The sequence below is a fragment of the Propithecus coquereli genome, unplaced genomic scaffold (genome assembly GCF_000956105.1).
Source record: "Propithecus coquereli isolate 6110/MARCELLA unplaced genomic scaffold, Pcoq_1.0 Scaffold214, whole genome shotgun sequence".
NCBI lineage: Eukaryota > Metazoa > Chordata > Mammalia > Primates > Indriidae > Propithecus > Propithecus coquereli.
Window position 1 is genome coordinate 2,565,033 of NW_012146523.1, and position 5,104 is coordinate 2,570,136.

Sequence of the window (5,104 nt, forward strand, 5' to 3'; positions counted from 1 at the left end):
GGGAGATGGCTTTACTTCATCCTGCTTTTGAATGTAATTCCACTCAACAAGTATTTATTGGGCGCACACTGTGCCAGGCTGTGCCAGGCTCTGCCATGAGTTCAAAATAAAACAAGTCCCCTGATTTCAAGCCATTTATAATCTGGCTTGTGAGACAGACTGAAAGGGAGTTAGTTAACTGTCACCAAAATGAGTTCTTGAGTGCATGAAGTGCCACCAAAGCGTTGTGACAAGAGAGCTTTTTATAAAGACGAAAACGGAATTGCAGCTTTGAGGAGAGGTGTTTTTGTGAACTTCCCTTCCAACTGTGCATTTCCTCTCAAGGGAAAACAAAAAATGTCTTGGGTCACATCTTTCAGCTGCATTCTGAATCCAGAGATGGGGAACTCTGAAACATGGAAATAATTTAAACATAGTTTTTCTTAATTAGCTCTCTGGTGGCCATGTGAGTATATTGGGGACTTTGGTTCAGAACAGTGAGATCTTTCTTTACCTTGAACTTGGGGACAAGCTTTTAAGTCAGACCAGGACCTAATCAGGGATCTGAACCTGACCAACTAAGGAGCCATAGCCTTGTTATTTAACAAAGCCTTAGTTAGAGCCTTGTTAAAATGAGGATTTTTCCTCGTGTACTTACTGTGACTTTATATCTCCAAATATATATTTTGTGTTTGAAAAGGGGTAGATAATTTTAAAGGCTATAAGTTTTTTATAGAGATATATGCATTAAGTAGAAGCCAAGCTATAAAATATATTGCTGTCTCCTTTTTTAAACTTCAGTTTTCAAAAGCTCTTTAGCTTCAGATTTTGAAGTGAATAAAATAACGTATTCAAAAGTCAAATAGGTTAATTAAGAAAATGATGTTCATCTTTTCACTTGTCTCATATGTGAGGCATTATTGAGTCCTTTAGCTTTTTAAGTATGAAGAATAAATTTACTCTAAGTTACTACTTTTATTCTTAAGAAAATACTGACTCACCTAGAAGAATGGCAAATAAGAGTTGTTGAATATAAATGCAAATCAACATTTTAAAGCAGAGATTTGTGATGACTGGGAGAAGGTGATCAAAACTATCTCAGCTTCGAAAGAACTATTGGGTCTTTTTAACTGTGTGTAGCAGACTTAACATATCTTTATGATAAAATTGATTGTATCCAACTTAGCACAGCTTTTCCTTCAGGGATAATGTCAAGTAATTTGCATTTACAGAGTAGTTGTAGCAATAATTACCACATTAAAAAGCTTCTATTATCAGGTTTGTCTTGTTTTGGATACTACTTACTTCATAGGTATATATAACATATAAAGACTTAATTTCTACTCCATAGCAAGCATCAGCCAAAATGAAAAACTGTAGAAATCAAAATTATTTCTGTAAGCTGTAAAAACAAAGGTCTTTATTTAATCAAGCTTTCTGGGTAGCTTTCATGGGAGCTTATCCTAACTACTTCAAAATTTTTATTTTTAGGTCTTACATTGTAGCAATCAAAAAAAAAAATTAAATGCATACTTTGTTGGGTACTCAGAACCTGGGAATTGAAAAAGGGGATCAAGATTCAGTCTGTCTTGAGTTCACACCTGTATTTTTTTTATATATATATATATTTTGTTTGTTTGTTTGTTTGTTTTTTGAGACAGAGCCTCACTGTGTTGCCCGGGCTAGAGTGCCGTGGCGTCATCCTAGCTCACAGCAACCTCAAACTCCTGGGCTCAAGCGATACTCCTGCCTCAGCCTCCCAAGTAGCTGGGACTACAGGCATGCGCCACCATGCCCGGCTAATTTTTTCTATGTATTTTTAGTTGTCCAATTAATTTCATTGTATTTTTAGTAGAGACGGGGTCTCGCTCTTGCTCAGGCTGGTTTCAAACTCCTGAGCTCAAACAATCCGCCGGCCTTGGCCTCCCAGAGAGCTAGGATTACAGGCGTGAGCCACCGCGCCCAGCCCACACCTGTATTATATATTAATAGTTTTAAACTAGTCTTTTAGGTCCAAAAGCAATTTTATATTTATTCATTTGCTATTTAATAAACAGCTTACCTCATGGGTCACACCTGTCACTGTACTTTATACACAATAGGTAAGTTAATAAATTATCTAAGAAGATAGTAACTCAAAAATATACTTCTAGGTATCTGGAAAAATTTCAATAGAGTTTCCACTTAAGTCATGTATTGTTGCAGCATTGTGATTCAGTTGAGGGGGGAGGGAAACTAATCTTTAAGCTAGTGGCCAGTTAGAGAAGTTAATATTTGAATTCAAAATTCATTGTCTGTAATTTTACCTCTCCCTTCTCATTGTGTCAGTTTTTGTAGATACTTAATATCTACAAAGTTCCTAGGCTAAAGAAGGAAAAAAAATCACATGTCTGGCCGACTCAGTGATTGTCCAGACAACAGACTGTTAACTATTTAAATGTAATTTAGTTTGTTATATTTCTTTAGAAGTGAGATCAAGGTAGGGAAGAAAGTTACTGTCAATGTAGCTTTTTTGATTTTCAGCATTTCTGTAGTAAATATTATAGATTATTAACTGATTTTTCAGACCATTTATTTGCTCTGAATATTTTATATTTTTACTTTTAAAAAGGTACTTAAGCACCAAAGGTAACGAGTATTTGTAGATGGCTAAAGATATCAATGATGACCATATTTCTGTGTATTATTACCACTGAGAAGACAGACAGAAGCTAACAGTCTTCAATTTCCACCCACAATAAATGTGGGATACAGTATTTGTTTTGACTTTTGATTTGCAGAAGTTTGTTTTGATTGGTTTTGGCCAAGCAAGCTATACTGATCCTCTGGTAACATTCCACTTACTTATATAGATAGAAGAGACATTTTCACTTATTTTACATGGTATAGATTAAAATTCAGTGTTTTTAACTTCTCTAAATTATATAATGTGGAGAACGTAATTAGCATATGCCTCATTTAAGAAAGCTGCTCTTGGCCCTCGTAAGGGAGTCTAATAATAGGACAGATTTTTTTTTTTTTTTTTTTTTTTGGAGACAGAGTCTCGCTTTGTTGCCCGGGCTAGAGTGAGTGCCGTGGCGTCAGCCTAGCTCACAGCAACCTCAAACTCCTGGGCTCAAGCGATCCTTCTGCCTCAGCCTCCCGAATAGCTGGGACTACAGGCATGCGCCACCATGCCCGGCTAATTTTTTCTATATATTTTTAGTTGTCCAGATAATTTCTTTCTATTTTTAGTAGAGACGGGGTCTCGCTCTTGCTCAGGCTGGTCTCGAACTCCTGACCTTGAGGGATCCACCCGCTTCGGCCTCCCTGAGTGCTAGGATTACAGGTGTGAGCCACCGCGCCCGGCCAATAGGACAGATTTTTAAAGAGACATCATGTTCTGAGAAAACCCTACTTTGGGGGACATTGGATACTATCATTCACTTACCTTTCACCAACAAAATATTACACAGTCCTAGCATATGTATTACTAAGTTGTATTTGAAGTTTCTGGTTGCCCAGAGTCATCTGATTCTGATACTCTATAGGTTGATAAGACACAGACCTAAACAAATGAGATAGCAGTGGCTTTCCTAACTCAATTGTTTCCATTTCAGAAGAGTGGAGAACTCTAAAGCCAGAGTTGTCAAGTTGCTTTCATTCTGTAGTACATTAAAATTTTTAATTTGGCAGGTATAGGAGCACAGGAAGGGTTAGAAATATCTGTATCAGAAGATGTAAAGCCTTTAAAGTTAGAAGAATTTCTGAACAAAAAAGGTACCTACAAGTTTTATCAATGGTGATAATTAAAAATAAGAACTCTGAATAGATATCTTTTAGTGTGCCAATTAATAACAAAAAAACAGTAAATTATTCTCTATCTTCAAAAGAGGTAAGAGATTAGCCCAGATATCTTATATAACTGATATTAATCTTTGTCTATCAGCCGTCTTCTTTACTTTGAGAGGACTATCATTGTGGAAAGATCCAGAAGAAGGCTAAAGAATGTTGACTCTTTAAGCAATATATTTCTGGTTTAAATGTTGTTTGGGAAAAGTAAAAGAACAAGACCAGCCTGTTCAGTAAATGGTGCAACCACATAGTTCTAGCTAGTCTTAGAAAGTGCCTGGCATATAGTCAGTGTTCAATAAATAATTGCTCAAAGAATGGATTCAAGGTGTGTCAAGAAGCCCCTTGCAATGAAATATCTCATGCACCATCCATGATGGTGCTGAAACGTGGCCACTTGAGATTCATTCTTTAGGATCCTTAAGTTTTCAAGTGTTTTCAAGTGTTCTTAAACTTTGTTGGTTAACAGATTATCAAGAATTGGTTAAAGAATAATTTCTTTTTAGGAATGAGAAACAGGATGGTGTGAGGAGAGAAGGAAGAAGAGAGATTATGGTACCAGGAAAAAGAATTAAGGGAGAGAAGAGGTGAGACAGAGAGAACAAATGGATCCAATTGTGTGGAACTGAGTGGAGAAAGGAAACACATTCTGGCTGTGAAAGTAGGATCAGCTGTAGCCTCAAAAATGCTTATGCTTCATTTCGTTAAGGAAAATCCCACTTATTGAGAACCCTGATATCTGTTTAGTACAGTACTGGCCACGCCTTTTCACACAGACTAGCTTAATTAACTTTGAACAGCCCTAGGAGAGAGGTAGTATTATCCTTATTTCAGTCAAGAAAATTAAAAGTCATAGAAAGAGCTAAGTAGTGGAACTGAAATTCAAACCCAAGTTTCTCTTACTCCAAACCACACCCTTTTGTCCCACTGCCAATTTGGCTAACACACTTGGCAGTATAGCAAATTTGGCAATGTGTTAGGAACTTGGCAACACTGGTGAATAATTCTAGCCATTGGCCCTCAGTAAAACCTTTTGGTTGTTAAATTTTATTGTTGAACTGTGGTGACAAATACCTCCGATTTGTATGACTGTCTAGAAATTCTCTTTGAAACCAGCCTGAATCTGCTTTGTCTTACCTTGTTACAAAGTAAGTTGCTTTTTGAAGTCCAAAGGATGAAAGAGAACCTGAGGCCCAAGATTCTGTGGATTTTGTGATATCTTTCCGTCTACATGATTTTAAACTTTAAAATCCAAATCCAGTGTGCTCATTATAGAAGATACTCAAATAGCTAA